At 39.5% G+C, this 12,907-nt stretch overlaps 1 protein-coding gene across 2 annotated transcripts in view; it reads right to left on the bottom strand.

Annotated features, from left to right (window-relative positions):
- The window catches only part of GPR137C (G protein-coupled receptor 137C), an 87,346-nt gene that overhangs the window by 41,452 nt on the left and 32,987 nt on the right, over nt 1–12,907 (bottom strand). The window lies entirely within an intron of this gene.

Raw genomic sequence — 12,907 nt, 5'->3', positions numbered from 1 at the left:
ATATTACGAAGAAAAATAGTGGAGGTACATGGTAACTTACTGATTTCATTCAAACATTTACCAAGTGCCTATTATATATCACACTCTATGAAAGATGCCATGGATTCATAAACATGACCACGGTTTCTGCTCTCTAGGAGCTCAGAGTATGAAAGAACAGATAAACCATCTATTCTGATACATTGTGATATAAATGCAAAATATGCTATCACTAAATCTATAAAGAGAAAAATACTAATTTGCTCCAAGAAAGGGTATGAGGTAAGGGGAAAAACTGTCTGGAGCATCACGGAAGACTTCTCATATCTGAGCCAACTTACGAAGAGTAAATTGGTGTGAGGCAGGTGAATCATCAGGCAAAGACAGACGCCCGTGCATCTACTCATACCTACTGTACAACCATGTGTCGCTTAACGACAGAGATATGCTCTGAGAAATGCATTGTTACAAATGCACCATTTGGAGATATGAGGGGTCCCTTTCAAGATGGCCAATAGGAACAGCTCCAGTGTGCAGCTTCTAGCAAGATCGATGCAGAAAATAGGTGATTTTTGTATTTTCAACTGAGGTACCTGGTTCCTCTCACTGGGACTGGTTGGACAGTGGGTGCAGCCCATGGAGGGCGAGCCGAAGCAGGGCGGGTGTTGCCTCATCTGGGAAGCGCAAGGGGTTGGGGGATTTCCCTTTCCTAGGCAAGGGAAGCCATGACAGACTGTACCTGGAGGAATGGTACACTCTTGTCCAAATACTGTGCTTTTCCCATGGTCTTAGCAACTGGCAGACCAGGAGATTCCCTTCTGTGCCTCACTCAGTGGGTCCCACACTCACAGAGCCTTGCTCAATGCTAGCACAGCAGTCTGAGATCAACCTGCAATGCTGCAGTCTGGCGGGGGAGCGGCATCTGCCATTACTGAGGCTTAAATAGGTAAACAAAGTAGCTGGGAAGCTTGAACTGGGCGGAGCCCACCGTAGCTCAGCAAGGCCTACCACCTCTCTAGACATCACCTCTGTGGGCAGGGCACAGCTGAACAAAAGGCAGCAGACAACTTCTGCAGACTTAGTCCCTCTCTGACAGCTCAGAAGAGAGCAGTGGTTCTCCCAGCACAGAGTTCGAGCTCTAAGAACAAACAGACTGCCTCCTCAAGTGGGTCCCTGACCCTGTGTAGCCTGACTGGGAGACACCTCCTAGTAGGGGCTGACTGACACCTCATACAGGCAGGTGCCCCTCTGGGATGAAGCATCCAGAGGAAGGATCTGGCAGAAATATTTGCTGTTCTGCAGCCTCTGCTGGTGATACCTAGGCAAACAGGTTCTGAGGTGGACCTCCAGCAAACTCCAACAGACCTGCAGCTGAGAGGCCTTACTGTTAGAAGGAAAACTAACAAACAGAAAGGAATAGCATCAACATCAACAAAAAGGACATCCACACCAAAACCACATCTGTAGGTCACCAATATCAAAGACCAAAGGTAAATGAAACCACAAAAATGGGGAGAAACCAGAACACAAAAGCTGAAAATTCCAAAAACCAGAGTGCCTCTTCTCCTCCAAAGGATAGCAGATCCTCGTCAGCAATGGAACAACACTGGACAGAGAATGAGTTTGATGCGTTGACAGAAGTAGGCTTCAGAAGGTTGGTAATAACAAACTTCTCCGAGCTAAAGAAGCACGTTCTAACCCAATGCAAGGAAGCAAAAATCCTTGAAAAAAGCTTAGACGACGGCTAACTAGAATAAACAGTGTAGAGAAGACCTTAAATGACCTGATACAGCTGAAAACCACAGCACAAGCACTTCAGGATGCATGCACAAGCTTCAGTAGCCGATTCAATCAAGTGGAAGAAAGGATATCAGTTATTTAAGATAAATTAATAAAACAGAGTGAGAAGACAAGATTAGAGAAAAAAGAGTAAAAAGAAATGAACAAAGCCTCCGAGAAATATGGGACAATGTGAAAACACCAAATCTACGTTTGATTGGTGTACCTGAAAGTGACAGGGAGAATGGAACCAAGTTAGAAAACACTCTTCAGGATATTATCCAGGAGAACTTCCCCCAACCTAGCAAGACAGGCCAACATTCAAATTCAGGAAATACAGAGAACACCACAAAGATACTCCTCGAGAAGAGCAACCCCAAGACATGTAATTGTCAGATTCACCAAGGTTGAAATGAAGGAAAAAATGTTAAGGGCAGCCAGAGAGAAAGGTCAGGTTACCCACAAAGGGAAACCCATCAGACTAACAGCGGATCTCTTGGCAGAAACACTACAAACCAGAAGAGAGTGGGGGCGAATATTCAATATTCTTAAATAAAAAAATTTTCAACCTAGAATTTCATATCCAGCCAAACTAAGCTTCATAAGTGAAGGAGAAATAAAATCCTCTACAGACAAGCAAATGCTGAGGGATTTTGTCACCACCAGGCCTACCTTACAAGAGCTCCTGAAGGAAGCACTAAACATGGAAAGAAACAACCGGTACCAGCCACTGCAAAAACATGCCAAATTATAAAGACCAATGATGCTATGAAGAAACCGCACCAATTAATGGGCAAAATAACCAGCTAACATCTTAATGACAGGACCAAATTCACACATAACAATATTAATCTTAAACGTAAATGGGTTAAATGCCCCCAGTTAAAAGATACAGACTGGCAAACTGGATAAAGAGTCAAGAGCCAATGGTGTGCTGCATTCAGGAGACCCATCTCACATGCAGAGACACACATAGGCTCAAAATAAAGGGATGGAGGAAGATGTACCAAGCAAATGGAAAGCAAAAAAAAGCAGCAGTTGTTTTCTGATAAAACAGACTTTAAACCAACAAAGAACAAAAGAGACAAAGAAGGCCATTACTGAATGGTAAAGGGATCAATTTAACAAGAAGAGCTAACTATCCTAAATACACCCAATACAGGAGCACCCAGACTCATAAAGAAAGTCCTTACAGACCTACAAAGAGACTTAGACTCCCAGTAATGGGAGACTTTAACACCCCACTGTTAATGTCAATATTAGCCAGATCAATGAGACAGAAGGTTAACAAGGATATCCAGGACTTGAACTCAGCTCTGCACCAAGCAGACCTAATAGACATCTACAGAACTCTCCACCCCAAATCAACAGAATATACCTTTTTCTTAGCACCACATTACCCTTATTCTAAAATTGACCACATATTTGGAAGTGAAACACTCCTGAACAAATGTAAAATAACAGAAATCACAACAAACTGTCTCTCAGACCACAGTGCAATCAAATTAGAACTCAGGATTAAGAAACTCACTACTGCACAACTACATGGAAACTGAACAACCTGCTCCTGAATGACTACTGGGTACATAACGAAATGAAGGCAGAAATAAAGATGTTCTTTAAAACCAATGAGAACAAAGACACATCGTACCAGGACCTCTGGGACACATTTAAAGCAGTGTGTAGAGAGAAATTTATAGCACTAAATGCCATAAGAGAAAGCAGGAAAGATCTAAAATTGACACCCTAACATCACAATTAAAAGAACCAGAGAAGCAAGAGCAAACACATTCAAAAGCTAGCAAAAGACAAGAGATAACTAAGATCAGAGCAGAACTGAAGGAGAGACAGACATAAAAAATTCTTCAAAAAATCAATGAATCCAGGAGCTGGTTTTTTGAAAGATCAACAAAATAGATAGACCACTAGCAAGACTAATAAAGAAGAAAAGAGAGAAGAATCAAATAGACACAATAAAAAATGATAAAGGGGATATCATCACCGACCCCACAGAATTGCAAACTACCACCAGAGAATACTATAAACACCTCTACGCAAATAAACTAGAAAATCCAGAAGAAATGGATAAATTCCTGGACACATACACCCTCCCAAGACTAAACCAGGAAGAAGTTGAATCTCTGAATAGATCAATAACAGGTTCTGAAATTGAGGCAATAATTAATAGCCTATTAACCAAAAAACATCCAGGACCAGAAGGAGTCACAGCCCAATTCTACCAGCAGTACAAACAGGAGCTGGTACCATTCATTCTAAAACTATTCCAATCAACAGAAAAAGAGGGACTCCTCCCTAACTCATTTTATGAGGCCAGCATCATCCTGACACAAAAGCCTGGCAGAGACACAACAAAAAAGGAAAATTTTAGACCAATATCCCTATGCGAAAATCCTCAATAAAATACTGGCAAACTGAATCCAGCAGCACATCAAAAAGCTTATCCACCACGATCAACTTGGCTTCATCCCTGGGATGCACGGCTGGTTCAACATATCAAATCAATAAACATAATCCATCACATAAACAGAACCGATGACAAAAACCACATGATTATCTCAGTAGATGCAGAAAAGACCTTCAACAAAACTCAACAGCCCTTCATGCTAAAAACTCTGAATATAGTAGGTACTGATGCAACGTATCTCAAAATAATAAGAGCTATTTATGACAAACCCACAGCCAGTATCATACTGAATGGGCAAAAACTGGAAGCACTGCCTTTGAAAACCGGCACAAGACAAGGATGCTCTCTCTTACCACTACTATTCAACATAGTGTTGGAAACTCTGGCCAGGGCAATCAGGCAAGAGAAAGAAATAAAGGGTATTCAATTAGGAAAAGAGGAGGTCAAATTGTTCCTGTTTGCAGATGACATGATTGCATATTTAGAACACCCCATCGTCTCAGCCCAAAATCTCCTTAAGCTGATAAGCAACTTCAGCAAAGTCTCAGGATACAAAAATCAATGTGCAAAAATCACAAGCCTTCCTATACACCAATAACAAACAGAGAGGTGAATCATGAGTGAACTCCCATTCACAATTGCTATAAAGAGAATAAAATACCTAGGAATCCAAGTTACAAGGTATGTGAAGGACCTCTTCAAGGAGAACTACAAACCACTGCTCAACGAAATAGAAGAGGACACAAACAAATGGAATAACATTCCATGCTCATGGATAGGAAGAATCAGTATCGTGAAAATGGCCATACTGCCCAAGATAATTTACAGATTGAGTGCCATCCCCACCAAGTTACCAATGACTTTCTTCACATAATTGGAAAAACTACTTTAAAGTTCATACGGAACCAAAAAAGAGCCTGCATAGCCAAGACAAACAGCAAAAAGAACAAAGCTGGAGGCATCATGCTACCCGACTTCAAACTATACTATAAGGCTACAGTAACCAAAACAGCATGGTACTGGTACCAAAACAGATATATAGACCAATGGAACAGAACAGAGGCCTCAGAAATAACACCCCACATCTACAACCATCTGACGTTTGACAAACCTGACAAAAACAATTAATTAATTAATTAATTAAAAAATTAATTCAGGATGAACTAAAGACTTAAATGTAAGACCTAAAGCCATAAAAACCCAAGAAGAAAACCTAGGCAATACCATTCAGGACATAGGCACCGGCAAAGACTTCATGACTAAAACACCAAAAGCAATGGCAATAAAAGCCAAAATAGACAAATGGAATCCAATTAAAGTAAAGAGCTTCTGCATAGCAAAAGAAACTACATCAGGGTGAACAGGCAACATACAGAATGGGAGAAAATTTTTGTAATCTACCCATCTGACAAAGGGCGAATATCCAGAATCTACAAAGAACTTAAATTTACAAGAAAAAAACAAACAACCTCATCAAAAAGTGGGCAAAGGATATGAACAGACACTTCTCAAAAGAAGACACGTGTGCAGCCAACATACACATGAAAAAATGCTCATCATCACTGCTCATTAGAGAAATGCAAATCAAAACCACAATGAGATACCATCTCACGCCAGTTAGAATGGCAATCATTAAAAAGTCAGGAAATAACAGATGCTGGAGAGGATGAGGAGAAATAGGAACGCTTTTACACTGCTGGTGGGAGTGTAAATTGGTTCAACCATTGTGGAAGACAGTGTGGCAATTCCTCAAGGATCTAGAACTAGAAATACTACTTGACCCAGCGATCCCATTACTGGGTATATACCCAAAGGATTACAAACCGTGCTACTATAAAGACACATGCACACATATGTTTATTGCGGCACTATTCACAACAGTAAAGACTTGGAACCAACCCAAATGTCCATCAATGATAGACTGGATTAAGAAAATGTGGCACATATACACCATGGAATACTATACAGTGATAAAAAAGAATGAGTTCATGTCCTTTGTCAAGACATGGGTGAAGCTGGAAAACATCATTCTCAGCAGACTATCACAAGGACCAAAAACCAAACACCACATGTTCTCATTTATAGGTGGGAGCTGAACAATGAGAACACATGGACACAGGTCAGGGAACATCACACACCGGGGTCTATAGGAGGGTGGGGGCTGGGGGAGGATAGCATATCTAATGTAAATGTCAAGTTGATGGGTAGAGCAAACCAACATGACACATGTATACCTATGTAACAAACATGCGCATTGTGCACATGTATCCTAAAACTTTAAGTATAATAAAAAACAACAACAAAAAAGCACAATCTATCAGTGTGTGAACATTACAGAGTACACTTACACAAACCTAGATGATATAGCCTACTACATACCTAGGCCATATGGTATACAGCCTATGCTCCTAGGTTACAAACCTGTATAGCATGTTACTGCTGTACCAAATGCTATGTGCAAGTATAACACGATGGTAAATATTTGTGTATCTAAACATAGAAAACATACAGTAAAAACATGTTATAAAATATAAAAAATGGTGCATTTGTATAGGGCACTTAATATGAATGCAGCTTCCAGGGCTGGATGTTGCTCTGGGTGTCAGTGAGTGAGTGGTGAGTGAATGTGTAGGCCTAGGACATTACTGTACACTACTGTAGACTTTGCAAACATTGTACATTTAGGCTACACTAACTTTATTTTTAAAATGAACAATAAATTAACCTCAGCTTACTATAACTTTTTAAATTAATATACTTTTTAACTTTTTGACTCTTGTACTAACCCTTGGCTTAAAACAGAACTACATCATACAGTTGTACAAAAATATTTTCTTTCTTCATATCCTTATTCAATAAGCTTTTTTTTCCTATTGTAAAATGTTTTCATTTTTTACTTTTTGAACTTTTTTTCTTAAAGGCTAAGACATAAACACCCCCATTAGCTTAGGCCTGCACAGGGTCAGGATCATCCATATCACTATCTTCTAACTCCACATCTTGTGCCACTGGAAGGTGTTTAGATGCAATAACATGCATGGAGCTGACATCTCCTATGATAACAATGTCTTCTTCTGGAATACTTCCCGAAGGACCGATATGAGACTTTTCTACAGTAAACTTTTTTTTAATAAGTAGAAAGGCATTCTAAAATAATAGTAAATACATAAACCAAGTAACATAATCATTTATTATCCAGTATTATATACTGTACATAATTGTATGTGGTACACTTTTATACCACTGGCAGCACAGCTTTGTTTATACTAGCATCACCATAAACATGTGAGTAATGCACTGTGCTATGATGTTACAATGGCTATGATGTTAAAATGGCTACGTCACTAGGTTATAGGAATATTTCAACTTCATTATAATCCTAAGGGACCACTGTTCTATGTGGGGTGAGTTATTGACTGAAATGTTATGTAGTGCCTGACTGTGTTTTGGTAATAGTACTACCATCTACCAGACGCTGAATGTAATGAAGGAGTCGAAAATAGTATATGATTCATCTCTAAACTGTACCACTTATATTGTCTCAGATGCATCCACTTTTGCCATCTCCACTATCACAGTGGATTATTACAACAGCCTTTTAATTGATTCCTCTACTTTCATTCTTAATTCCATGCACCTCTTCAGATTATGACTGTTCATTTGACCACTTTTTAAAATTCCGTCTCCACACATGATTTATTTAAGTTTTAAAAATTGCGGCAACAGGCCGGGCGCGGTGGCTCAAGCCTGTAATCCCAGCACTTTGGGAGGCCGAGACGGGCGGAACACGAGGTCAGGAGATCGAGACCATCCTGGCTAACACGGTGAAACCCCCTCTCTACTAAAAAATACAAAAAACTAGCCGGGCGAGGTGGCCGGCGCCTGTAGTCCCAGCTACTCGGGAGGGCTGAGGCACGAGAATGGCATAAACCCGGGAGGCGGAGCTTGCGGTGAGCTGAGATCCGGCCACTGCGCTCCAGCCCGGGCGACAGAGTGAGACTCCGTCTCAAAAAAAAAAAAAAAAAAATTTGCGGTAACATAGATAGAACATAAAATTTAACCATTTTTCAGTGTATGGTTCAGTGGCATTAAGTACATTCACGTTGTTTTGCAACCATCACCTTTATCCATCTCCCGAGCCTTTTCATCTTCCCAAACTGAAACTCTATACCCATTCATTAAGCAATAACGGCCCATTCCCTCCTCCTCCAGGATCCGGCAACCATCTCTCTACTTTCTGTCCTTATGAATTTGACTACTATATGTACCCCATATAAATAGATTCATACAATATTTGTCCTTTTGTGACTTTCATTTAACATAATGTCTTCAAGGTTTATTTAAACTGCAGCATGTGTCACAATGTCCTTTCTTTCTAAGGCTGAATAATATTCCATTGCATGTATATATCATATTTTGTTTATTCATTCATCCATCAATGGACACTTAGCCTCTACCTTTTGGCTATTGTGAAAGCTGCTGCTATGAACATCAATGTTCTGTATGATTTTCAAAAAATCATTTGAGAGCAAGTTGTGTAACACTCCTTTGCCCTAAGTACTTCAATGTATACTTCTTTAAAGATGAAAATTCTCCTATGTAACCACAGTATAATTACTAAAATCATAAAACTGTATGTGTATACCATCATGTAATTTTCAGACCTTATTCATATTTTTCCAATCATTCCAATGAAGTCCTTTATGAAAAAAAATCCATGATTATGCATTATGTACAGATTTCATGTGTATTTAGTCTCTTTTAATCTTCACTTTTTTCCTTTGTCTTTCATGATATTCACAATTTTGAAGAATATAGAGACCAGTGATCTTATAGTGTTTCTGTATTATTAGATTTTGGTATGCATTTTGGTAGGATTACCACATAAGTGATGATGTTGCATTCTCTTCAATGCATTGTTATCAGGAGGTTCATGATGTTGATTTGTCCCATTACTGTGATGTTAACTTTAATGAGTTGGGCCAGGAGTGGTGGCTCACGCCTGTAATCCCAGCACTCTGGGAGGCTGAGGCAGGTGGATCACCTGAGGTCAGAGGTTCAAGACCAGCCTGGCCAACATGGCGAAACCCTGTCTCTATTAAATTAAAAAAAGTAGCCGGGAGTTGTGGTGCGCACCTGTAGTCCCAGCTACTCGGGAGGCTGAGGCCGGAGATTTGCTTGAACTTGGGAGGCAGAGGGTGCAGTGAGCCGAGATTGCACCATTGCTCTCCAGTCTGGGCAACAAGAACAAAATTCTGTCTCAGAAACAAAACACAACAAAAAACTTTAATCAACTGGTTAAAGTGGTATTTATAGTGTTTTTCCACCATTTAGTTACTGTCTTCCTATTGTATTTAAAGAGTATCACATAGAGCAATATTTAGAGACTATGTAAATATCTTTTATTCTTCAAATTTCCTTGACTAGTTCGTAATATCTACCAATGATTCTTACCTGAATAAATTATTATGATGGAGGAACTTCTTTTAAAAAAGTACATCTGATCACACTATTCCAGAAAAACGTCCACACTCCTTTAATACATAAAAGGTCTTTTATTGTCTAGCTCCACCTTCCCACCCTTGTATCCTTTTAGTCCCAATTTCAAACTTACAGTTTTGTCATTCTGAATTATTATTATGTTTTACATTTTATTGAAGGAGTCTCACTATGTCACCCAGGCTGGACTGCACTGGCATGATCTCGGCTCACTGCGACATGCACCTCCATGGTTCAAGTGATTCTCCTGCCTCAGCCTCTTGAGTAGCTGGGATTACAGGCGTGTGCCACCATGCCCAGTTAATTTTTGTATTTTTAGTAGAAACAGGGTTTCACCATGTTGGTCAAGCTGGTCTCGAGCTCCTGAGCTCAAATGATCCACCTGCCTCAGCCTCCCAAAGTGCTGGGATTACGGGCATGAGCCACTGCACCTGGCCTGGTCATTCTGAATTATTTACAGCTCTTCAAATAAGTGGTTCAATTTTACACCTCTGTGCCTTTGTACATATTTTTTACTTTGCTTAGACTATGCTTTATGGCCAGATAACAAATTCCAACTCATCCTTCCAAACATTACTAGAATGTCATTCTTTATATTGTTAGGTGAAGTGTCTCAGCGAGAAAGAAAACTCTTTTTATTCTTGCATTATTAATCATACTCTATAGCATTTCTTTACATATTTATTTCTCTCTTAAGAAAGACCATAACTTACTCAGATACATAGCCCTAGTGCCTACCATAATGCCTGGTTCACAGTAGGTTTTCAGAAAGTATTTGAATAAATGAGCAGTGAATTAAGGTTAAAGAAAGTACTTTCATATGGTGGTGGTGTGTGGGATAGTGTGGGAAACAGCAGAAGTTGAAGCTGGAGGCAAGCAGTCATCAAATCATGGAGGCTTTGTATAAAATGCTGAAGAATTAGGCTGGCTATAAACTCCGTAATATGATTCTATATTTGAATGATTTCTTAAGTGACAGTGTAGAAAACGCATTACGGTTGGGCAAAGAATTCCAGTTAAAAGACTGTTGAACTTGACTGAGCTGACTAAACTACATTTTGAGGTTTTGAATCTAAACAATTGATAGAATGAGGGCCTCACTGACAAAAAATTTAAAAGCCAGGTCATGAAATGTATTGTTATATTTAAAATTTATTACATCTAGGCAGAAATAAAGATAATAGGTGAGTTTTGGAATGTAAGAAGGAAATTAGTCACCTATAAAGGTGACAGCTGAAACTCAGTAGAATACACTTGAGGTGTGAACAAGTGTAGAATGAGAGTCAACCTGTGATATGTTCACATTTAATAGTCAGAATTAGAAAGCACAAGAGTAAAGAAAAGGGAGATGGGCAGAAGAGAGAAACGTAAGAATCAGACTAGTCACAGAAAACAGCAGAGTAGTTTAGAGTTAAAAGGAAGAAATTAGAGCCATTGTTAAATTCTGCAAAATATCAGAAATGATTAAGAAAATACCATTTAATTGAGTGACTGGTATGTCTCTGGTACCTTGCAAAGAATAGTTTTCAGACTGACAGAGCAGAAGTGCAAGGAGTTGATAGGAAGCAAGACAACAGAAGCAGTGAGTATAGACTGAGAGATATCTGAAGCTAAGAGAAACCTGGAAAAATCTGTGTTAGAAGAGAATTCTCTATGAATGTCTCATGTTTTTCCATGGTGTGTATCTTCTGAGCAAAGGGGATTGCATGACAAACATCCTTGAATGCAAGAGATAGTGTTTACTTTAAGGTGAGAAGGAATATTCCTGACTAGTATAATAAAGGTAGAGAACATTGCCCTCCCTGAGGACATTCCAGGATAGTAAAATCTCCCTCTCTCTCCCTGGTGAAGATTTGTTTACACTCCAGAATAAATGTCTATCTCTGTCTCTCTTTTTTTATTTCAGGGTTTTCTCTCCTGTAGCATTCCCAACTGAATGTGCAGGTAACATCCTCTCATAGTGCTGCCTATGAATTTGGGGGCTTTGAGACTCACAGCAAAAAGACATTGCTTTTGTTGCTGCTTTAGTCATGAGTGATAAATGGTCTTTTACTCTAACTTGTGGGTCTTGTGTTTTCTTTTCTTTTCTTTGTTTTTTTTTTTTTTTGTTTTTTTTTTGAGACTGAGTCTCCCTCTATCGCCCAGGTTGGAGTGCAGTGGTGTGATCTCAGCTCACTGCAACCTCCACCTCCTGGGTTCAAGTGATTCTCGTGCCGTAGCCTCCCAAGTAGCTGGGACTGCAGGTGCTTGCCACCATGCCCGGCTAATTTTTGTGTTTTTTAGTAGAGACAGAGTTTCAACATGTTGGCCAGGTTGGTCTCTAACTCCTGACCTCAACTGATCTACCCACCTTGGCCTCCCAAAGTGCTGGAATTACAGGCGTGAGCCACCGCACCTGGCCTTGGTCTTGTGTTTTCTGTCAGTATATGTACATAAAACAATAGCAGTCTAATCTGTTAAATTTAAAGTAGGGTAAAAGACTCTTCATGGTTGAAGATTTAGCAATCTGTGGTTCAGAAATTGACTAAATAGAGAGAGAAGAAGAAGATGGAGAGTGGAGAGACAATGAGAGAGAGAGAGTGAGAGAAGCAACAGAGAGTGAGTTAGTTTAATTGTCAGGAAGGCTCTAGACAGAAGAGGCATGTTAGTCCTGAAAAGGAAGACACTATTGAGTCAAGAGGGAAGAAAAGAAAATTAAAGAAAAACCTGGAGGTCTACATAGAAAATTTAAAATAATTTACAAACCAGCTCTTTGTTAAAATAAAAAAATGTGGATATGGTATGGATTCTGATATTTTGATATAGAGAGAAGGATGAGAGAATTTGGCAGATGGATTCTATTTTTTTTCTAGGAAAGTAGGAGGCAAGGTCACTTCTTGTGAAAGACATTAGATTTAAGCACAGGAATATGAAAAACATTTGGAACATATGAATAGAAAGGTTATAAAATAATATATTGAGAAACAGCAAGGTCCAGTTAAAGTTAAGCAGTTGATAGTGGATATAGTTAGCAAGGTTTTCTGATTTTAAAATGAAAACAATCTAATAGGAAAAAATAATGGGCCAGGTCCAGTGGCTCATGCCTGAAATCCCAGCACTTTGGAAGGCTGAGGTAAGAGGATTGCTTGGGGCCAGTAGTTTGACACCAACCTGGTCAGCATAGCAAGGCTCTGTCTCTGCAATCAATCAATCAGGACTACAACCACACCTATAGTCCTAGCTACT

This window comes from Rhinopithecus roxellana, chromosome 5 (genome assembly GCF_007565055.1).
Source record: "Rhinopithecus roxellana isolate Shanxi Qingling chromosome 5, ASM756505v1, whole genome shotgun sequence".
In the NCBI taxonomy this organism is placed as follows: Eukaryota; Metazoa; Chordata; class Mammalia; order Primates; family Cercopithecidae; genus Rhinopithecus; species Rhinopithecus roxellana.
The sequence above is the reverse complement of the archived record's forward strand: the minus strand, read 5'-3'. Positions and strand labels throughout refer to the sequence as shown.